Raw genomic sequence first — 24,702 nt, forward strand, 5'->3', positions numbered from 1 at the left:
TCAGAAACTGAAAGTAAGCACTTAGAAACTTTTACAGAAGTGTAACATTACCATGACATCAAAGTGCATTAGTGGATTGTCTTGTTGAACAGAATACAGACAGATCCAGGTGTGGACAAACTCATGTGGTGAGTTGTATATGGCATTACATGTGCTAGTCAAGCATAGAATCAAGTTACATGTGAGATTTTAAGGTAATCTTGCCAGCTACCTGAAGGTGTATAAGATTCTGAGAAAATGCACAGGCTTATTCATTTTCATAACTAGTTAATTTTATGAACATTTTCATCTTAATCAAGCCGGCTTTTTATTTTATTATTTAACATAATTAGCTAAATTAGAGAAGTGAAATTTAGATTACTGTAACCTAATTTACTGAACAAGCTTCAGTGGATTTTTCAGCATCTTTTTAGTGGAAAAGACACATCTTTTCTGAATGCACCAGTGGCAGTAAACGAAATGAGAATGAAGTGGTTCTGAATAGATGAAGACTAGCAGAGGCCTACTTTCAATCAGGAGTATGATCCCTTGTAGAATGAGTTCAGTTTTGTAGCCATAATTGATGGTGAAGTGCTAACATCACAGTATGTTAACTGCAGAGATATACTGGTTAATGGAACAACAAAACCATCTAAATTTAAGGAGTGTTTATATATAAAATGTGCACAAAAATGAGTTCAAAACCAAAAGAATTACTTGAAAGAAAGAGCACTGAATTTAAAAGGCTAACAAAAGCAGATATTCAGTATTTCATCCATAAATGTTTGTTTTACAGGCTTCCTATCCTAGCACTTTGGACTGTTAGAACTAAAATGGTAAATACGATTGTTAAGAAACAAGAGAATAACTAAATCAAAAATATTTGCTTGGAAATATTGGGTAAATCTGTATTTTTCAAAGCTAGCATAACTTACCACATTTAGAAACTAATGATCTGGAAGAACCAATTTACAAAACAATACTTGCAAAGTATTTTTCATTGTACCTGGACAAGTGCACAGATATTGCTAATATGTTGTTTAAATATGAAGGAAGAACTCTTGCTCTCAGTGGAATAGCCAGCAAACACAATCAGAGCTTTGAACTGGATAAAACTATGAAGAATTACATTGCCAACAAAAGTGATCTGGAGTTTTGCAGAGAACAATGTTCTGATGGCACAACTGATATGACAAGAAAACATTCTGGAGTAATTTTCCAGATGAAGAAGCATCAGAAAGTAAATCAACACACTGGTTCTTCTGTTGACAAAATCTTGTTACACAAAAAGTCAGTTTAACTCAACAGCGGGTTTAGTGTCCTAATAAAAATCATGAAAATGTAAAGCATCAAAGATTATTTTATTATGTAATAATAAAGATGTATCTTATAAATGATTACTGATGGATTAATGTTAAAACAAGGTTAATGTTAAAACACTGGCTACTGGGGGGAAGTTGAAATTACAAACTCAGTGTTTTCTGTGAGATAAAAAACAAGTTTCATTCCACTTTTCAAAGATGGCACTAGATAACCACGTTGTATAATATCTTCAGTACTTTTAATGATCTTAAGCCTTACTTACAAGGAAGAAATGCAACATGCTTTTCAATGGCAGTTGAGATAAAGCAAAAAACAAAAGTTTCCTTGGAAGAAGTTTTTATAGATTATCACCATATGATTTATAAATGTAACAGAACACTTTGAAGTTTAACTTTCCATCCAAATGAGATCCACAGATAGGAAATGTAATAGAACCGAACGTATTTCTTTCATTTAAAGATAATTTAACCACTGACAGCATAAACTGCTGGAATTCACTACTGTTGAAAGATAAAGCATCACTTGTTTTTGGTTAAATTCTAAATGAATATTCTGAGCTTGATGAAACTGTTTTTAAGATCACTTCTTCTAATCCCACCAACATAATTAACATGTTCTCTCCTTTATTTTTTAATAGAATACACATTTTTTTATTTTTATTTAAATTTAACATTTTATTTTATTTTTGAGAGAGAGAGACAGAACATGAGTGAGAGAGGGGCAGAGAGAGAGAGGGAGACATAGAATCTGAGACAGGCTCCAGGCTCCAAGCTGTTAGCACACAGCCCGATGCAGGGCCTGAACACACGAACCGCAAGATCACAACCTGAACCAAAATTGGACACTCAATTGACTGAGCCACCCAGGCACCCCTTATTTTTATTCTTGAGAGAGACACAGAGAGAGAGAGGCAGAGGGAGAGACAGTGAGAATCTTACGCAGGCTCCACACTTACCGTGAAGCCTGATGTGGGGCTTGATCCCACAACCCTGGGATCATGACCTGAGCTGAAATGAAGAGTCAGATGCTCAACCGACTGAGCCGCCCAGGCACCCCACAAATCCCTACTTTAGAGTACTATTAAATAAAAGCATAGCAACAGTTTAACCCTATGTCATCATCTGAAAGTACTGCCAACTTCAATCCAACCTAGATAACAAGCAAGACATAAGCTCATTTGTCACATTTAAACTTTAAGTACTGATAAGACAATGCTTGTTCAAGGTATATGTTAGGTGTCTAAAATACCCAACTGCTGGGGTGTCTGGGTGGCTCAGTCAGTTAAGTGTCTGACTCTTGATTTCAGCTCAGGTCAAGATCTCACAGTCATGAGATCAAGCCCCACAGTGGGCTTTGTGCTGACAGCGCAAAGTCTTCTTGGGATTCTCTCTCCCTCTACTTCTGCCCCTCCCCTGCTCGTGCTCTCTTTTTCTCAAAATAAGTAAATAAACTTTAAGATAAATAAAATACCCAACTGCTATTTATCATAACTTTATTTTTATTATTTTTTTTAGGTAATCTCTACACCCAACATGGGGCTCAAACTCACAACAGTTGCATGCTCCACTGACTGAGTCAACCAGGCACACTTCTATTTCATAACTTCAGATACAATTACCAAATAACATAAAGTTAAGAGTGTAATAGAGAAATTTACCATAGTAATTGACTATACATGCACAGTTTTTATAATTCTTCACATTATTTTACTGATTATACTATTAAAATGCAATTTTGTCAGTTGCATAAACTACTTGACCTTTTATTTAGCATGTGTTGTTTGCATTTATTTTTTGATAAATGTTTTTTGTAAACTATCAGTCCATAATAGATGGGAAATTTTAAAAACTCATCTTCTACCAGTTTGAAAAACACTGGGCTAGCCTAAGTAGCTACTTGTATCTTGAGTTTCTGTCAAGAGTAAATCCACATAAATCCTGAATGAATCTCTATTAACTGAAATTTTACCAACACTTGAAGTAAACTTAAATTATTAAATATTCGGAAACTTGAAAGTTTCCAAATACAGAAAAATGTCTTAACCGGTTGTTGGTATTCATATGCAGAGTAGTTGTGGCTTCCCTTTATCAGAGGAGTTCACAGGTCTGACACATTGCTTTCTTTTTTATGGTAAATAAAGAGAACCTGGACTATAGCATATTTTCATATTTAATCCAGCATTTCAGCCACTGAAACTACTGTCTCCAATGGAAAAAAGAAACTGATGAGGATTCTCTTAAAAGCAAAACCTCCCCAGCTGAGATTAACAAACTGAACAAAATTGTCTTTGTAAATATCAACATGTTCTGATTGTAACCTTAGACTCCCTGAAGTGTAAGTAAATTTGAACTTGAAAAATAATTAAACACCTGGTTCAGAGATCTGTAGATCATTAGGCTAGCTAATATCAATGAAAATATTAGACCTTCCCCCCCCATGATTTAAAAATAACAGTGGTATTCACAGTGGCATATATTGCCAGTAATTAAAACTGGACACTGGGAGATGTACTGTGGGTTATTCAGGAATATGAAAGCAAATCTAAGCCACTCTTTTTTTTTTTTAACGTTTTACTTATTTGGAGAGAGAGAAAATACAAGCAGGGGAGGGTCAGAGAAAGAGGGAGAGAGAGAGAATCCCAAGCAAGCTCTGCACTGCCAGTACAAAGCCCGATGCGGGGCTCAAACTCACCAACTGAGATCATGACCTGAGGCAAAATCAAGAGTTGGACACTTAACCAACTGAGCCACCTATGTACCCCTAAGCCACTCTTTGAAGACATAAGTCAGTGCTGGGAAGAGGATACCTGAGGCCATCAGAATTATTGCTACCATAAATAGTTTTCAAGTATGAAGGGAAAAAATTTTAAACCTCCATTTTAACTTAAGGTTTTAATGATTAATTTCACATTAATGTGAAAAGAAATAGAATTCTAGCAGCTACATGCACAAAACTGAGGTTCAGTCCCATTCCCTTCAAATCACCTATCTTGAGTCAATACATTAAGATTTGTTTTCCATCCCTATACGAGGATTCTTACAACTAGAAAAAAAAATGTAAGCACTGCTTTGTAACTTTTTTATTCATCACAGGTTAAATGGTATCACTCCAAAATGCAATCTCAAATCTCTTTCATTCTGCAAAAGTCTCTGCTGACCTCTCAGGAGAAAATGTAAACCGCAAATTATGGATCTCCTTCACTTTCTGGTACACCACTACCACTACTGTTTTACTTATTTTGTTTATATCGTCTGTGTCTGGCATTAAATTGGACTTCAGGAGAAAAGGAACTCTCATTCATCTTTGGGTTCCCAGGTCAAAATTCTAAAGTATAAATAATTAAAGAAAGGAATAACCAATTCTCTCAAGTTCCCAATTGCCGTCCTCTAAAGAATAGGTATTTTGTATTCAAACTTTCATTACTTTTTCTTTGACCAGTTCTCTACCTTCTGGGGTCTCAAAAAGTAGTTGAAGAAGTAGAGGCTGTCTAGGGGCGCCTGCCTGGGTGGTTCAGTTGGTTAACCGTCCGACTTGTGATTTCAGCTGAGGTCATGGTGTCACAGTTTGAGAGTTCAAGCCCCCCATTAGGCTCTGCACTGACAGTGTGGAGGCTGCTTGGGATTCTCTCTTTCTCCTTCTCTCTCTGCCCCTCCCCTGCTCTTGCTCTCTCTCTCAAAAAAAGTAGATGCTGTCCAGAATCCTCCCACATAACAATCTTTGCAAATAAAAACTCCTGAGCCCTAACTTTGTACTACTAAAAGCCTGTGATTCCACATTTTAATTGTGTCAAAGTGAAGTAAGGGAACAAATAACAATACTAATACTAATACTCCATTTTCTTTTCTTTCCCAGCCCTAATGTATTTTAAAATGTACTACACAGTGAAGTTTAAATACCTTAGAGCTGAAAAACAGATATAAAATCTGAGTCTCAAATAGTTGATATAAATTGAGAGGAAAGTAGTAAAATGCATAGAGCTTAATATTTTTAAAGAATCTCAGAAAATTCTGCATATGGGGAAAGGATTAATAGAGACGAAAAGATTTTCAAAGATGAATAACATGACTTGCCAAATTTAAAACAGCAACAGAAGTAGTGAGTAGCAGATAAACTACTACCAAACAAAAAGTGACATAAAACAATAAATGGATAAATTATCCCACAATAATAGAACAACAAAAAGGACAAAACAGACTAGTAAGATGAAAGAAAAAAATCTTAGAAATATTACACAGATCAACCTTACCAATAATAGTTGTAGAAAGAAAAAAAAAAACAGTATTTATTCTTTTAACAAATTTATTGAGCATACAGGAAACTATTGCCAGGCACCAAGGAGGCAATAGTGAACAAGAGTGATATGGAAAAGTTCATATTCTAGAACAAATAAAGCTGAAGTAATAACCAAAGAAATGAAAACTAAACTATTAAAGTAGGAAGAAGGAAGGAGGGAGAGAGGGAAGGAAAAAGGGAAAAAAAGTGAGAGAACAAAGGAGAGAAGGTAGTTGAAGGAAAAATAAATGTACACATTTTGTGTTCTAGCTAAATTTAATGCAGAGATTGGCAGAATTTTCAAACTTCAAAGATAAAGAAGTATCCCATAAGCATCAAGTTACAGTTTAGAAAACAATCTGATTGGCAATGTTTAATACTAGGCATGTAACAAGGAAAAGGTTAAATTGGCACTCCTATACACTATAGGGCACAATTTTCCCTATTGTATTGTAAATAGGCACAATTTTCTAAAGATTAATTTAACAATCCCACTTCTAGGAATCTAGCTTAAGAAAATAATCAATGATGTAAAGATTTACATAAATGTGTACAAGGGTGTTCAACACAGTATTATTTAAAATGGCAAATTGAAAAACAACCTAAATGGCAAATTATCTAGGATGAAGCAAATTACATTTTGGATATTCAGTGAAATACTATACAGACATTAAAACCTCTTTTCAAATATTTTATTATATGTCAAAATGCTTGTGATTCAAACTTAAATGGAAATGAAGAGCATGGCCTCAATTTTTTTTCTTAAAAAAAAAAAGAAAACCCAGCACATACTTATGTATAGACATTTTGATGAATATGCATGTGTACACATACATATTTATAAACAAAAATCAACTGGGAGTGCACTAAAATATTAATAGAGGTAATTTTTATCTCTTTTACTTTGCAAAGCTTTTCAAGACCATTTACATTTAATGTAATGACAGGTTGATATGACTATGTTTAAGTCTAGCATCTGGCTGTTCCCTGTTTGTCCAAACTGTATTTTGTTCTCTTTCCCCTCATTACCTGCCTTCTTTTGGATTAACGGAGAATTTTTTTAGGATTCCATCTCCACAATTACTTGATTAGCTATAATTCTATTTAATTTTCCTAGTGGTTACTCTAGGTTTTACATTGTATCTTTATATTACCTTTAACTTAGGCTGCTTTCCCATAGCAGATAAAGAGCAACTCATGTATTATTTAAGAACTTTCTATAAAATAAACGTTGAAAAAAAAAAAATTTAAAAAAAAAAGGGGCGCCTGGGTGGCGCAGTCGGTTAAGCGTCCGACTTCAGCCAGGTCACGATCTCACGGTCCGTGAGTTCGAGCCCCGCGTCGGGCTCTGGACTGATGGCTCCGAGCCTGGAGCCTGTTTCCGATTCTGTGTCTCCCTCTCTCTCTGTCCCTCCCCCGTTCATGCTCTGTCTCTCTCTGTCCCAAAAATAAAATAAACGTTGAAAAAAAAAAAAAATTAAAAAAAAAGAACTTTCTAATCATATTATTTCCATTTTCCTCCCATCTTTTTGCTCTTGTCATACATTTTACTTCTATATGTTACAAAATCCACAATACATTATTACTTTTGCTTTAAAAACCAAGTATCTTTTTTCCCTCAAAATATTTATTTTGAGAGAGAGCACAAGCAGAGGAGGGACAGAGAGAGAATCCCAAGCAGGCTCCGCACCACCAGCGCACAGCCCATGCAGGGCTCAAACCCACAAACCATGAGCCAAAATCGAGTTGGACACTTAACCGACTAAACCACCCAGGTGCCCCCCAAGTATCTTTTTAAAGCTACTAATTCCAGAACATTTCCAGCACTCCGAACGTAAACACCATACCTGTTAGTCACTCAATTCAATTATCATTTAAAGGAATTAATAATAAATATCTTTATATTTACCCCACATTTACCACTTCCGGTACTTTTCAATCCTTTGTAAAGATCCATATTTCTATCTTAAATAATTTATCTTTTGCCTGAATAACTTCCTTTAACATTTCTTGTTGTACAGGTCTGCTGGCAACAAATACTCTCAGCATGAGTTTGTTCAAAAGTCTTTATTTCACTACTATTTCTGAAAAGTATTTTCCAAGATAAGGAATACTAGGCTAACAGTTCTGTTTGTTTTTAAGCACTTTAATGATGTCTCTCCACCGTCTTTTGATTTGCTAAATTTCTGATAAGAAATCTGCTGACATTCTTGTTACCCTACATAATGTGTCTTTTTTCTCTGCCTGCTTTTGAGATTTTGCCCTATCACTGGTGGTCAGCAATTTGATTATGATGTATCTTGATGTGGTTTCCTTTATACATATTCTCCTTGAGATTTGTTGTGCTTCTTGAATCTGTGGGTTTGCAATTTTCATCAAATTTGGAAATTTTCTGGTCATTATTAAAAATGTCTTTTGTTCTCCTCCCTCCCTCTTTTGTGGGCTCCAATACACATATGTTAGACTGTTCTTGTTCCTGACTACTGTTCCTGTTCTAGACATTGATGATCTGATAATTTTTCCTCACATTTTTTCTCTGTCGCATTTTGAACAGTTTCTACTGTTACATCTTCACGTTCACTGATCTGCTGGTGCCTCATGTGCTGCTAATCCCTTGAGTATATTTTTCACTCCATTTCCATCTCTGGAAGTTATATTGAGGTCTTTTTAATATCTCTCCATTATGTTAACCATTTCCTCTACCTACCTGAACATATAAAGCATATTTAAAAGAGCTGTTTTAGGGGTGCCTGGGTGGCACAGTCGGTTAAGCCTCTGACTTTGGCTCAGGTCATAATCTTGCAGTTGGTGGGTTCGAGCCACACATCAGGCTCTGTGCTGACAGCTCAGAGCCTAGAACCTGCTTCAGATTCTCTGTCTCCCACTCTCTCTGCCCCTCCCCTGCTCACACTCTCTCTCAAAAAATAAACATTAAAAAAAAAATAGAGCTATTAAAAGAGCTGCTTTAATGAACTTTTTTATTCCATCATCTCTGGGTTTATTTCCATTTTTTTATTTTTCTGATTATTTTCTAATTATAGGTCCTATTTTTCTGGTTCTTTGCTTGCCTGGTAATTTTTTAATTGGACAGCAGGGACACTGTGAATTTTATGTTTGGGGTACTAGATTCTGCTATATTCCCTTAAAAAGTGCTTGTTTTTGTTCCAGAACACAATTAAGTTTCTTGGAATCATCTGGATCCTCCAAGGCTTGCTTTTATGCTTTGGTAGGGCAGGTCCAGAGCAGCCTTTATTTAGGGCTAATTTAGCCCTATAACCAAGGCAATATCTTTTTGATGCCCTACATATACTTTGGCTAGTGAGAACATACACTATTCCCAACCTTGTGTGAGTCTCAGCCTACTATTTTTCAGTGGAGTTCTTTTTTTGGCTTCAGGTAGTTTCTTCTTATGCATGTGAAGATCAGTACTCAACTAGACTCAAGGGTACACACCTGCATATCTCTGGGGTTCTCTGGGCAACTTCTCCTCTCTTACACTGTGCCCCACAAATGAGAGCTGCCTTTGCCCCATCCAACTCCCATCTCTGTCTTCTCAACTCAAGGAAACCACTGGGCTCTATTTGGGTTCCCCTCTCAGCTCAGCAGCCTGAAAAACACCTCCCAACAAGAAACTGGGGCAACAACGGAGCTCGGTAAATTCGTTTCTCTTCTTTCAGTGATCACAGCCGTGTTGCCTCTTATCCAAGGTCTCTAAATTGTTATTTCATATGCTGACTTTCCAGTTGTTTAAAATAGCAAGGTAAATTCAGTCCCTGACATTCCATCGTTGCTGGACAGAATCAATTTTGTAATCAACTAGTGATTTCACAATTTCTTATCTAAAGTATTCATCCAGAACTCTCTTTTTTAGTACCTAACAATGCTAACTACTCCTTTTTTTCTTGGAATTTGTTCCACTCTTAGTTTGACACTAAACTCTTAATTCTCCTGCTTCTCTATGATTTCTTATTCTTGAATCCCCAAATATAGGCAAATTTCCAAAGTTCTGTCCTTGCCACATTATCTTTTTCCATCTGTGCAGGATTCTCACCATGTGTGATTTCAACAAGGCCTACAATTTCATTTATGACCTTTCTTTTGCTGCTGACTTTTAACACGAGAGAAGCATCACATGTAACTGGCTCTGGACTTTTTCATTCATGAACAGAATACAAAGAAAAAAAGCAGAACACAAAATGTAAAATCTCAACTCCATTTTAAAATGTGAGAGTTCATACATATACTCTCATAACACGTAACCAAAACAAATAAACAAACACACCCAGAAGTTAATTCAGTTAAAATGTTAAGGATGATAATCTATTCTATGGATAATTTTTTCTTCTATATACTTTTCTGCCTTTTCTACACAGGCACACATAAACACACACACATTGGCATACACTAAATTTATAATGAAAACTTATTTTCTAAATCTCCACTTCCAGCTCACAGCTTCAGCATCTCAAACCAATACATATTCCAAGACTAGTCACATATCTTCCACCTAGAGCCTGCCTGTCCTTCTCTGTTCTATTTAATAGTACAAAGTCCTCTCATAAACTTCAGTCATTTCAACTTGTTCCTCTGTCCCCACACTCAGTCAACAATCCTGACAGAAATGATTCTCAATTCATGGGAAACAATATTACTGCAGAAAGCTCTAGAATAATGATCTTAAGCAGCACTGAATAGCTAGAGAAGGAGATCCCCCCCCCCCCTTTTTTTTTCTAGGTCAGAGATACAGGAGAAATCTGCAGAGGAAGCAATCCCCTTGGCATAGAACCAGGTTGTGCCAGGGGTAAAGAGGTAGACTTTGAGGAAAGGGCCAAAGTTGGACAATAAGCCCAGGGGAAAAACTACCGTACTGAGCAGACTGAGAGTCAAGAGGCTGGGGACTTAATGACCCTCTATTCTGGTTGATACATATACATGAAAACAAGGAGAAATATGTAGTAAAATAAAACTTTAAATGGCACTATGGTATAAATCTGTTTTGCTGACAAAACTGGCATTAAATGATGGTTGATGTGAATAATACACACTACCAACTTTTTACATATAATTAACCAGCTCTGAATGATAAAGTCTTACCTTTTTATTCTAATGCTCCTTTAAAAATAGGTAATAGGGGAGCCTGGCGCTTCAGTCGGCTGAGCATTGGACACACATCAGGTCACAATCTCACGGTTCACAAGTTTGAACCCTGCATCAGCCTTTCTGCTATCAATGTGGAGCCCTCTTCAGATCCTCTGCCCACCCCACCTCCCTCTCTCTCAAAAATAAACATTAAAAAAATAATAAAAATCGGTAATAAGTGAACAAGGTACAGAATTCAAAGATCACAAAATACGATGTCTGAGCCTTGAGGACAGTATGTTAAGTGAAATAAGCCAGTCACAAAAATACATACAAATATTTTATGACTCCACTTTTATGGGGTATCTAGAGTAGTCAAATCCATAGAAACACAACGTAGAATGGGTGATTGCCAGAGGTAAAGGGGAGGAGGAAACGAGGAGCTGTTTAATGGGTTTGAAAAGTTCTGGGGGCACCTGGGTGGCTCAGTTGGTTAAGCATCAGCCTTTTGGTTTTGGCTCAGGTCATGATCTCATGGTTTGTGAGTTTGAGCCCCACTTCGGGCTCTGCTGACAGTGTGGAGCCTGCTTGGGATTCTCTCTTTCTCAAAATAAATTAAAAAAAATTGTTTTAAGTCCTGGATACTGGTTATACAATGATGTGAATAAAATTAAATGAAGAGTACCGAATTGTACACCTGAAATGCTTAATACAGTACATTTTATATTATGTGCACTTTGCCATTATGAAAATTTTTAAAATTTAAAAGTATACGAGTATTCAGGGAAAGTATCTCCCATTTTGTTCCCCAGCCACCAACTTCTCCCCAGAGAGCCAGCATTAATATATTTTTCTATACTTCCAGAAATATTCTATTTATATACTTTTTATGTAAATGACTTAAAAAATATACCCACACAAAATACAGTTGGTCCTTAAACAACACAGGTTTGAACTTTGCAGATTTAGTCATAATAAAATTTTTTTTGATGAATACAGTATAGTACTGTAAATGTATTTTCTCTTCCTCTTAATAAACATTTTTTCTCTAGCTTATATATTTGTATAATATACAAAATATGTGTTAATTCACTGTTTATGTTATGTTCACAGCAAGCCTTCCAATTAACAGTAGGCTACTAGCAGCTAAGTTTTGGGGGAGTCAAAAGTTACACACTGGAAATGCAAATCAAAACTACAATGACTTCATACTAGTCAGAATGGCTAGTATTAAAAACACAAGAAATAACAAGTGCTGGCAAGGATGCGGAGAAAAGGGAACCCTCACCCAGTTGGTGGGAACGTAAGTTGGTGCAGCTGCTATGGAAAACAGTAGTTTTCCTCAAAAAATTATAAATTCTGTATGATCCACTAATTCTCTGCCAGGTATTTACCCAAATGAAAACACTAGTTTCAAGATACATGCACTCTTATTTACTGCAGTATTATTTATAATAGCTAAGAGCTGAAGGCAATTTAAGTGCCCATGGATGGATGGATGGATGGATGGATAAAAAAGATGTGGTATATATGCACACTGAAGTATGACTCAGCCATAAAACAGAACGAAATCTTGCTATTAGTGACAACATGGATGGACCTAGAGGGTATCATGCTAAGTGAAATCAGAGACAAATACCACAAGATTTCATTTATATGTGGAAAAATCTAAACAACAAATGAACAAACAAAAACAGAAAAATTCTCACAGAGAACATACCTGTGGTTGCCAGAGGGAAGGGGGGGTTGAGGGGACAGGCGAAACAGGTGAAGGAAATTAAGAGGTACAAACTTTCAGTAATAAAAAAAAGTCACAAACAGGGATGAAAAGTGTAGCAAAAGGAATGCAGTCTATAATATTACAACAATGTTGTATGGTGACAGAGTGTAACTGCATGTATAGAATTGTGGATTATTTTGAATACCTGAAATGTAACACTGCATGCCAACTATACTTCAATTTTAAAAAATGCAAATTGTACTACACAGGTGGTCAGTGCCCCTAACCCCCATGTTTTTCAAGGGTCAACTGTATTAGCATACTACATATATCATTCATGCACCTTGCTTGGTCTTTTAAAAACATCTTAAGAGATGTTTCTAAATTAGTTCACAAAGAACTCCCTTTCACTTTTTAAGAGCTGCTATTCATTCACTCTATTACATTACCATTAATTATTTCACCAGTTCCCCACTGACTGGTAACCAGATTTTGTCCCAACTTTTGTTATGATAAGCATGGCAATGAATGTCTTCATACTACTTAACTGCCACATACAAGAGTGTATATGTATGTATTCGTGTTTACAAGCACAGAAAAGAACTGCTAAAAAAAAAAGGGGGGGTATGTGCATTATGACTGTGTATATACATGCTATTATCTACTTAGAATTTGTTATTGAATTATAGCATACATTCAGAAAAGTACACAAAAGCTTGATGAATTTTCCCAATGTAAGCACAACTGTGTAACCAGGACCCACACTAAGATATAGAACACTACACGCCTCCAAAAGCTTGTCTTGTGTTCCTTTTCAGTGAGGTAACACTACTCTGACTTCTAACAACATAGCTTTAATTTTGTGTTTTGGAACTTGTATTTTTATCTGGCTCTTTCACTCGCCATTATGGTTGTAAGAACCATCTATTTTTGTGTGTAAATTGTAACTCATTCATTCTTGTTCTCTGTAATATTCTATTGTATAAACACATCATAATTTATTTATCCTTACTACTCTTGAAGTACATACATTTTTAATTTTAATGGATATTATCAAACTGCTCTTCAGAGTTTAGAATCCTACCATTACTATATGGAACTTGATACTTCTCTACATCTTAGCCAAGTTAATCAAAATTTTTGATCTTTGCCAATCTAATACATTAAAAACGTTTTCAATATAGTTTCAATTTGCTCTTATTATGGCTGAAATTTCCTGTTTAAGAACTATTTGTGTTTATTTTCAACTGTCTTTTTTTAAGTTTGTTTGTTTGTTTTGAGAGAGAGAGAGAGAGAGAGAGAGAGAGAGAGAAGAGAAGGAGAGAATTCCAAGCAGGTTCCACACTGTCAGCGCAGAGCCCAATGCAGGGCTCGAACTCAAGAACCATGAGATCATGATCTGAGCCGAAATCAAGAGTTGGATGCTTAACTGACTGAGCCACCCAGGTGCCCCTATTTTCAACTGTCTTTGAATGTACTGTGCCCACTCGTCTGTTGAGATGTTGGTCCTTCCTGTATTTATTTAAAAGGATTCCTGTCTTTTCCTTTTCTTTAAAGGAAATTAGCTCCTTGAAAATGATGCACGGCAAATATTTTTTCCCAGTTTATCTTTGGCATTCCAACTTCATTTATGCTAGTTTTTGCCATGCATAGGTTTTGTCTGTCTTTATGCAAATTAATCAACTTTTTCTCTTTATGGTTTCTGAGATTTTATAAAACTTAGAGCAACTGGAACTCTCATATGTTGCTGGTGGGAATGTAACCTGGTATACTCACTGTGGAAAACAGTTTGGCAATATACACTAAAATTAAACATATATGTAGCCTATGACCCACCACTTCCACTCAATTCCAAGAACAAATGAGTACTTAACACCCAACAAACACATACAAGAGTGTTCTAAGCAGTTTTATTCATTTTAGCAAAAAAAAAAAAAAAAAAAGTAAACAACCAAAATTTTTATCAATGATAGTGTGGCATATTAACACAATACTACACAATAAAAAAGAACTGCTACATGCAACATAAATAAATCTCATAGATACAGTGTTAAGCAAAAGAAATGAGACACAAAAGAAGACTTAATATATTGATTTATTTGAAGATCAAAAACAGGCAAAACTAATTGATGGCTAGAGGCCCAAAAAGCGATTACCACCAAGGGGGTTGGTACTGACTAGGAGGCAAATATAAGGGAAACTTTGGGGGTGCTAGAGAGTCTATTTCCTGATCTAGATGACAGATCCTGTTACACGTGTACAGATACATAAAAAATATTGGCCCTTTAAAATATGTGTACTTTCCTTTTTTTTTTTATTTTTTAAATTTACATCCAAATTAGTATATAGTGCAACAATGATTTCAGGAGTAGATTCCTTAGTGCCCCTTCCCCATTTAGCCCATCCCCCCTCCCACAACCCCTCCAGTAACCCTCAGTTTGTTCTCCATATTTATGAGTCTCTTCTGTTTTGTCCCCCTCCCTGTTTTTATATTATTTTTGTTTCCCTTCCCTTATGTTCATCTGTTTTGTCTCTTAAAGTCCTCATACGAGTGAAGTCATACGATTTTTGTCTTTCTCTGACTAATTTCACTTAGCATAATACCCTCCAGTTCCATCCACGTAGTTGCAAATGGCAAGATTGCATTCTTTTTGGTTGCTGAGTAATACTCCATTGTGTGTGTGTGTGTGTGTGTGTGTGTGTGTGTGTGTATGTATGTATATATATGTATGTGTGTGTGTATATATATATATACACACACACATATATATATATACCACATCTTCTTTACCCATTCATCCATCCATGGACATTTGGGCTCTTTCCATACTTTGGCTGTTGTTGATAGTGCTGCTATAAACATGGGAGTGCATGTGTCCCTTCGAAACAGCACACCTGTATCCCTTGGATAAATGCCTAGTGTGCAATTGCTGGGTCGTAGGGTAGTTCTATTTTTAGTTTTTTGAGGAACCTCCATATTGTTTTCGAGAGTGGCTGCACCAGCTTGCATTCCCAAAATATGTGTACTTTCCTATCTGTGAATTGTATCTCAATAAAAGCTTTTCTTTTTTTTAAGTGAGATGGCAAGCTAGCTTTCTTTTTTCTCAAATGGCTAACACAATACTACTTACTTATCGAAGAATTCACTGTTTTCACCTTCATTACCTGTGACATTTCTATAAATGAGGTCACAGCACTACTCTCAGCTCTGTTCTGGGGATAACCTACCTGCTCCGGCATGCTTAATCACTTCAGCTTGAACCCTGACTTTCACAGTACTAATTCTCCTTCGTGAATTATTGATTTTCATATTTTATAAAAAATTCCATTTGTGTTCTTTCATATAAACTTTAGAATCATGTTTTTAAAAGCCTGTGGAAATATTAACTGGGATTACACTGAATTTACAAATTATGTTTGATCAACTCCAAAATACCTTCAATGTAAGATGTACAATTTTATGTAGCCCTAAAAAAAAGGACATTGCTACCCTGACATAATGCTGCCTTGTGACTGAGGATTTTTCTTTTAGGCTTATTAAAATAGCTCTTTTAGCATATGCATATGAATTGTGCTTATAATGAAAGGAATATAAGTAAAATAAACTGGTTAAGATGTTCATAAATAAAACTTCTTCACCACTACCACATGGCCAGAAGTGACTAGAAGGTATCCTCAATTTTAAGGCATATCTCAATTAAAAAAAATTTTTAATGTTTGTTTATTTTTAAGAGAGAGAGACAGAGACAGAGCACGAGTGGGGCGGGGGCAGAGAGAGAGAGGGAGACAGAATCCAAAGCAGGCTCCAGGCTCTGAGCTGTCAGCACAGAGCCCTACACAGGGCTTGAACTCGCAAACCACGAGACCATGACCTGAGCCGAAGTTGGACGCTTAATCAACCCAGGTTAAGCCCAGGCACCCCAAGGCATATCTCAATTTTAGAAATGACAAGACGCAAAAGTGTATTTAGCAATATGCAATATGACAGTCTACAGGGATAATGATATCTTTCCAATGTGACAGTTATCCTATCTAAGAAAAAGTTATGTTTCAGCATTTATTCAATTATTTTATGTCCTTCAGTGAAGTTTCACATTTTTCAGAGATACCCTTTGTCTTCTTGTTAAATGTTTTGGTTTTTTTTTTAATGTATTTTGATATAGACTTTTTTCACTTTAAAAATTCTGTTAGCAAGATGTGCAAAACTGCTGTTTAGAAATCTACAAAACATTACTGAGAAAAAAATTAAAGAAGACCAAAACACACTGACAGACAATGTTCATGAACTGGAAGATGCAACTGTGTAAATATTTCCATTATCCCTAAACTTATTCAATGCCAATTCCAATCAAAATCCTAACAAGTATTCTTGTAGAATCTTACAACCCGATTCTAAAATGTATATACAAATGCAAGGAGCCAAAAATAACCAAGATTTATTATTTACTATTTATCAAGATTTATAAAGCTACACAGTAACTCTCAAACCTGAGATTCTAAAGAGCTTCAGTTCATGTGCTTTTATCTATTATATTTATCACATTTGAAATTAAAATAGAAAACTGAAATATTTGTTCACTTAAAAATAACAAGAGGGGTGCCTGGGTTAAGCTTCCGACTTCGGCTCAGGTCATGATCTCGCAGTTTCTCGCAGTTCGAGCCCCATGTCGGGCTCTGTGCTGACAGCTCGGAGCCTGCAGCCTGCTTCGGATTCTGTGTCTCCCTCTCTCTCTGCCCCTCCCCTGGTTGTGCTCTCTCTCTGTCTCTCAATAATAAATAAATGTTAAGAAAAAAAAAATGTTTTAATTAAAAAAAAATAACAAGAAATCCATTACATATTAACAGAAATAAATTCTTTATGAAAAATCACTATTTTCCAAAACAAAAACTTAGTGAAGAGTCACATCTGGCTTAAAAGGAGACAGTTTTTGTCTAGAGACAATTAAAAAAAATTCCACATAGATTGTTGACCTAAATGTGAAAGACAAAATGTAAGAGAAAATATCTTTATAGAGAATATCTTCAATACCAAGATACAAAAAGCTGATTATAAAGGAGAAGGTTAACTATGTTAAAACTAATAATTTCTGTTAATCAAAACATACTTTTAAGAAAATGAAAAGGCAAAGCAAGCCACAGAGTGGAAGAGAATATACACAACACAGATTATCTGAAAAAATATACATGAACATACATAGACATATATAGACACATGTATATACATACACACATATATACATATAAATATGTATATACATATGTATCTTAAAATGAATAAGACAAAGAACAAACACCAGGTAAAAAAATGGGCAAAAGACTTTAATGAGCCTTTCAAAGAGAAGATATCTAAATGGCCAACAAAAAAACAGAGGAAAGGCTGCTCAACCCCTTTAGTAATTAGGGAAATGCAAATTAAAACCAAATAGGAACGTTAAATAGAACAACCACTTTGGGAAACTGTTCTATAGTTTCTAACAAAATTATATACCTACCCTATGACCCAAAAATACACTGAGTGTGTGTGTGTGTGTGTGTGTGTGTGTGTGTGTGTGTGTGCGTGTGTGTGTGTGTGTAAAATCATACAATGGCGCTAAGCAATAAAAAAATAACTGATAAAACCAACAACTTGGATGAACTGCTATTATGCTGGGCAAAAGAAGCCAGACACAAGAGAGTGCATACTGTTAGGAGTCCTTTTACATGAAGTTCAAGAATAGGAAAAGCAAATTTACAGTGATAGAAGTCAAAACAGTATTGTCAGGGGGCGCCTGGGTAGTTCAGTGGGTCCAGCGACCGACTTCGGCTCAGGTCATGATCTCACGTTTGTGAGTTCGAGCCCCGTGTCAGGCTCTGTGCTGACAGCTCAGAGCCTGGAGCCTGCTTCTGATTCTGTCCCCCTTTCTCTCTGCCCCTCCCCCACTCATGCTCTGTCTCTCTCTGTCTCAGAAATAAACATAAAAAAATTAAAAAAAAAAACAGTATTGTCAGAATAACAGCTTCTGACTGAAAAGTTGCATAAGAGTACTTTCTGAGGCGATAGGAATGTTCTTCTGAGTAGTGGCACATGCATATATAAAAAAATTTTCAAGTTGTACATTTAGGATTTTTGCATTTTACTGAAATACACCTCAATAACCCACAAAAATCCATTACATATATACCAGAATGGCTAATAAAATTTAATAGACTGACAATTCCAACACCCGACAAACAGGTAGAACAACAGGAAATCTCATACATTGTTGGTAGGAATCTAAATTATTGCAATCACTTTGGAAAACAGTCTGGCATTACCAACTAAAATTGAAGACACACAAAAATGTTCATAGCAGCATTATTCATAATTGCTGCAAAGTGAAAACAACTTAAATGTCCATCCAAAAAAAGAGTGAATAAGTTAATTGTGATGTATCTGTATAACAGAATAGTCAGCAATGATACCTAAACTCTAGCTCCGTAAAACATGGATGAATTTCACAAAATACTGTTGAGTGAAAGCAGCCAGAATAAAGAATACAAACTAAATGGTTCCATTTAAATGGAACCGTTTACAAAGTTCAAAAAGCAGGAAAAACTAAACCAAGTTTAGATGCAACCTCAGGTAGAAAAGTAAGAAAGTGAGTATCATAAAAGTCAGGACAGAAGTTAGTTACTCTTGAGAAGGAGGAAGAGTATATTTGATAAGGAGGGGGTTAAGGGAGGGCTTTCTGAAGACAATAGTCTATTTGATTACCTGGATGTTGGTTACAAGGGTTATGCTTTGTCATTACTACGTCAAAAAAGATGCACAGCTCAAGGTCTCTTCCATATGTATGTTACAAATCAGAACAAAAAAGGTTAAAAAAAAAAAATCAATGGGACCTGGTGATTGATTGGATTTGGTGGGGGAGGGGAGGGTAGAGAAACAACCAAGGACAACTCCCAGGTTTCTGACTTGCACAACTGCTGGGGCAGTGATGCCTTTCACTGGGATCAGAAAAAGCATTTTCAGGGTAAGAATATTAATTAAATCTTGGACACATTAACTTATAGCATTTTGGAGACATCTAACTAGAGATGTCCAGCAGGCAATTAGATATGCAGATCTAGAGTTCAAAAGAGAGATATAAATTTTGAGGCTATAGACATAAATTTCCAGGCTAGAGATATAAATTTTAGGTTCATCTGTGAGTGATGCCATGAACACAGACATGACTGTTTAGAGAAAGAAGACTAACAAGAGGGTAGGGCTGATTCCTGGTAAACCAACATAATGGGTAATTGCAGGAGGATAAGCCAGTAAAGAAAGCTGAGAAGGAACCAAGTGGTAGGAGGAAAATCAAGAACATGTCATGAACCATTAAGCAAGGGAAGAGAACGTCTCATGAGTAATAAGTCACCCACTGCAGGTTGATGCATACTTAAGAGAGAATATGGCTTATGTGCAATACTCAGCAAGCCAGTTTTTATTCCACCTCTTTCTGGTTGATTTGAGACAACAACCCAAGAGAAAAACCAATGCTTCTGAGAATGGCTGAAAGTTTCTATGTTATCTTTAGAAGTGAGCAATCAAGGCCCTTCTCACTGTTCTTTCTCCCTGATTCTCAGGAAGGAAGAGGACAGATTTGAGAGCACTGATAGGGTCTGTGTGATACTGGGTAGAATCGCCATTAAAAGTTCAGCACACGAGTACAGGCTCACTTTTCTGCTTCTTCTACATGACTAGAGTAGTATGAGAAGCCCTCAAGAGGGTTTCTCTTCTCTAAGTGAGAGCCAGGGCCAAACCTACTACTTGGGCAGAAAAGGCCTGAGGCGTGTGGCCAAGGCCAGATCAGCAGTCAGCCAAAGCAAATATGCGCTTTGGTTACACAGCCCTGGGCACTGATAGGAATGAGTTAGAGCAGGCTTTGCTCACATCACAAAGGAAAAATCTAGCCATGTTTGAGAATTGGGGAGATGAAAGGGGTCCATATCACAGCCTGTTTTAGTTTGAAACAATTTAAGACTAACTGGATTAAAAAAAAAAATTTCCACATGAACCCAGCTGGGCTCATTACATGCTTTTGTCTTGGGAGTTTGGTACCCAAGTCCTAGTTAAGAATAAATGCAAAGTATTTTAGTTTTTCATTTGTAAGTACAAATATTTAACATAAATTTCTTCCTTGGGGAGCCTATAGACTTGAAAATAGTGGTTGCAGACTAGAGAAAATTGTTCCTGGGATCCATGACCAGGAATACCATCATAAAATTTCTCAATTTACAGCACCACATAAATCACATACAAAACAAGACCACAGTGGGCATCTAGGTTAAAATGATAACAGATTAGTAACTCCAGAAATAGATACAATATGTTACTTGATGGGAAGTTTTGAGTAAAGGTTGACTCCCAAATTCATCTAAAAATTAAGTACAATTCTAATCAAAATCTCATTGGGATGTTTTTTAGAACTCATCAAAATAAATTCTAAAATTCACCTGAGATGGCATAGCCAAAACATTTTTTAAAATGAGCATATTTGCCCTATCAGATATCAAATTACTATTTAAAACCACAGGGCAGATGGGGACTATAGTAATGGAAATGTGTGGAAACACAGACAGCAAGTCACTAGAACAGAGCTGAGAATCCAGAAAGAGGCCCTACAGAATACAAGGAAATTCTTGTGGTACTTCAAATATGGTCAAGTCAATAAATTGGGAGTTAGGCAAAAGTCTATCAATTTAGAAAAAAGTTAGATCCCTACCTCACACCACACACAAAAGTATATTCCATTCAAACTAAAGGAGCTAAATATGAAAAAAAATTCAAACAAAATATATGAAAGTTAAAAAAAAACCAACCACCTTGGGATGCTACAGATTTTGCGGAACAAGATTAATGAAAGAAAAAAAAAAAACATGTTTTAAAACAATAGCTACATTTTATGAGCATTTACTTTTGTGCCAGGTGCTATACTGTTTACAGAAACTGGTGCATTGGTACACTTCATATTCACAATAATCCTGAGTTAAACACTACTGTCACCCTCATTTTATGAAGAGGAAACTGAGACAAAAGAGAGATCAAGTTATGCAGCCAAGATTTCAATCCAGGTACTCTTGCTCTATAGAAGTCTGTGATAGTAATTTTTTTTTTTTTCAACGTTTTTTTTAATTTATTTTTGGGATAGAGAGAGACAGAGCATGAACGGGGGGAGGGGCAGAGAGAGAGGGAGACACAGAATCGGAAACAGGCTCCAGGCTCCGAGCCATCAGCCCAGAGCCTGACGCGGGGCTCGAACTCACGGACCGCGAGATCGTGACCTGGCTGAAGTCGGACGCTTAACCGACTGCGCCACCCAGGCGCCCCTGTGATAGTAATTTTTAACACAATGCACAAGCAGAAATAAATCAAACTTCTAAAACACAGTGTAGTTGAGTATACTCCACCTTAATTCATATTTTGTCATGGATCTTCCACTATTTTACTTCTCAAATACAATGATTATTTATTTTTTTTTGAGAGAGAGAGCATGCACAAGCAGAGGAGGGACACATACACAGAGAGAGAGAGAGAGAGTGAGAAAGAGAGAGAGAGAGGGAGACAGAGAGAGATGTACAGAATCTGATGCAGGCTCCAGGCTCTGAGCTGTCAGTGCAAAGCCCAATGCAGGGGCTCGAACTCTGAAGTTTGAGATCATGACCTGAGCCAAAGTCGGACGCTTAACCGACTGAGCCACCCAGATGCTCCTCAACGACTATTTTTAAAATGGTCAATAATCACACAACAGTGACAATAGCATCCTTGAAATTCCCCTAAGTTATAGATGCTCATAATGAAAGCAACTTTATAGCTTATAATCTAATGGTTTTAAAAATTCTTAGTAAAAGAATTTTTTCCAAATGAAATTTTATGTGGATCTATAATGAGAAACAGATTAAAGTAGTATTTCATTCTATCACTGTATTTTATTTAAGTATTTACAGCTTTTTAAGTGTTTTATTTTATTTATTTTAAATAGGCTCCACGCCCAACGTGGGGCTTGAACCCACAACCCTGAGATCAAGAGTCTGATGCTCTACTGACTGAGCCAGCCAGGCACCCCTTATCAGTATATTTTAAAAGCTCAAGTTTATAACATTTACAATGAAGGTGTTCTGATTAACACAAACTAAATTATGGATGATTGGGGCAGTCAGACTTGTTATGTTTTGATTGCACAGTATCAAGAAAAGCCCGATCCAAAGAGATTAGCAGTTGCAAATGATAAAGACTTTTTTTGTCATTTTTTTAATAGTACATTAATGCTATCTAAGGATTTTATTATACCTGTCCAGAAGTCTAAGTAGAAGAATATTCCTAAGTTAAATCTCTAATAATAAATCTTAAAATATGTAATAATGATGACATGACATATTATGCATAAAGCAGTCACATGTAATAGTGTAAGGCAATAAGAGTTCCGTAATAGTGAATTTGCTGATACAATTTTACATGAGCAAACAAGCACCGGCCTGAATTTTTAAAATTACCAATATATAGCTGTAATTCTTCTAATCAATAGTATTTTTTAGAATTCAAGTATATACACAAAGAAAGCAAGAAACTCTATTATAAGGATTGTTATCCTGAATGGTGGTATTATGGATAATTTTAATTTTTTTTTTTAAGAGAGAGAGAGTGCACGAGCAGGGGAGAGGTAGAGAGAGAGGGAGGGAGAGAGAGAAAATCCCAAGCAGGCTCTGTACCCGCAGCATGGAGCCCAACACAGGGCTGATCCCCCAAACCGTGAGATCATGACCTGAGCCAAAATCAAGAGTAAGACACTTAACCGACTGAGCCACCCAACTGCCCTAGGATAATTTTAATTTTGTCCTTTTGCTTATTTTCCCTCAAATATTCTAAACATGTTACTTTCCCCCTCTTCTTTTTTACTTTTTATCTCAAAATAACTATAAATCACAGGGATTTGCAAAAAATGCACAGAATGGTCCCCAGGTCACTTTTCCAAACTTTATATCTTGGTTAATATCTTGCATAACTATAGTACAATATCACAATGAGGAAACGAATCTATTTTTTTTTTTTTTTTTTTTTTGAAAGAGAGAAAGAGGAAAGAGCAGGGAACAGGCAGAAAGGGAAGGATCAGAGGATCCAAAGTGGGCTCCATGCTGACAGCAGAGAGCCCAACACAGAACCCGTACCCACAAACCTCAAGATCATGACCTGAGCCAAAGTTGGACATTCAACCTACTGACCCACCCAGGTACCCCCAGGAAACTGATCTGGGTACAATCTAGAGTTTACTGAGATTTCATTACCTGCATGTTTGTGTATGTGTGTGTTTCTATGCAATTTTATCACATTTGTAGCTTCGTGTAACCACAACTGAAATACAGAACTGTTCCTTCCCCACAAGGCTCCCCTCAAGCTACCTGCCTTAACCAAGCCATCCCTTCCCCCATTCTGAACTCCCTGGCAATTACTAATCTGTTCTCCATTGCTATAATTTTGTTATTTCAATAATGCTATATAAATGCAATCATACAGTATGCAACTATTTAAGATTGGTACTTTTTCTCACCTAGCATAACTATCCTGTGAGATAACCTGGCAGTGGTTATCACAGTGGTCTCTACTGTGTTAAAAAATTTAGCATGTTATGCAATTGAGTATATATAAATGTTTATAATGTTTTAAAGTTTAACATGTTGAAATGTGAATCAAATGCTTATGAAATCCCTGTTGTACCACCACACAACTAGGAGTTTGGGGAATGAATTTTGAAAACGGATAATCTAATACCAATCTAGTGCAACTGAATACAAATACTATATAGAAGAGAAACCCAAGGCTCAGTGCTTTTAAGTTTTGTCCAAGTTTGCAAGAACACATGGTTTATAAGAATGCCTGGTTTTGCATTTTTCGGGACAAGCTCTAGATTCCAGTCCTTTCCCAACCCAGGTGGGTCTATGTTACATCCAAATATGGCCACTTGCTAGTCCCCCCAAAGGGCCACCGTTTTCTGCCTTTCCCAATACTGTTCCCTAAAGTCTTCCAAATTGTCAAGGAAATGAATCCCTGTTAAATTCCTACTTCTGTATGGTGATTTAGCCAGCACCACACCCCAGGCCCAATTCTCCTGACTCCATGTACAGTAGGTCCATGACTCAACATCTCTCTCAGAAAGGGCTACCCCACCCTAGTACGAATTCAAACTAACTTTCTCCCCTCCCCGCCTCTGGTGCCTAGATGCCCTTTATCTTCCTTTCCTTGGCAATTATGTTAAGTCTTCCTGATAGCTCACCGCACTGCATACCTGTTCACTAAGTGTGACAAACTCCTTATCTTCACAAGTTGAGGATTA

General features: G+C 36.4%; 1 protein-coding gene and 1 non-coding gene across 2 annotated transcripts in view; both read right to left on the minus strand.

Annotated features, from left to right (window-relative positions):
• The window catches only part of VKORC1L1 (vitamin K epoxide reductase complex subunit 1L1), a 63,384-nt gene that overhangs the window by 31,551 nt on the left and 7,131 nt on the right, over positions 1-24,702 (minus strand). The gene's annotated exons all lie outside the window — the stretch shown is intronic.
• On the minus strand, positions 22,363-22,435 carry TRNAK-CUU (transfer RNA lysine (anticodon CUU)). Its single transcript has one exon. It is a non-coding gene; the product is annotated as a tRNA-Lys (tRNA).

This window comes from Panthera onca, chromosome E3 (assembly GCF_046562875.1).
Source record: "Panthera onca isolate mPanOnc1 chromosome E3, mPanOnc1 haplotype 2, whole genome shotgun sequence".
NCBI classification, from domain to species: domain Eukaryota; kingdom Metazoa; phylum Chordata; class Mammalia; order Carnivora; family Felidae; genus Panthera; species Panthera onca.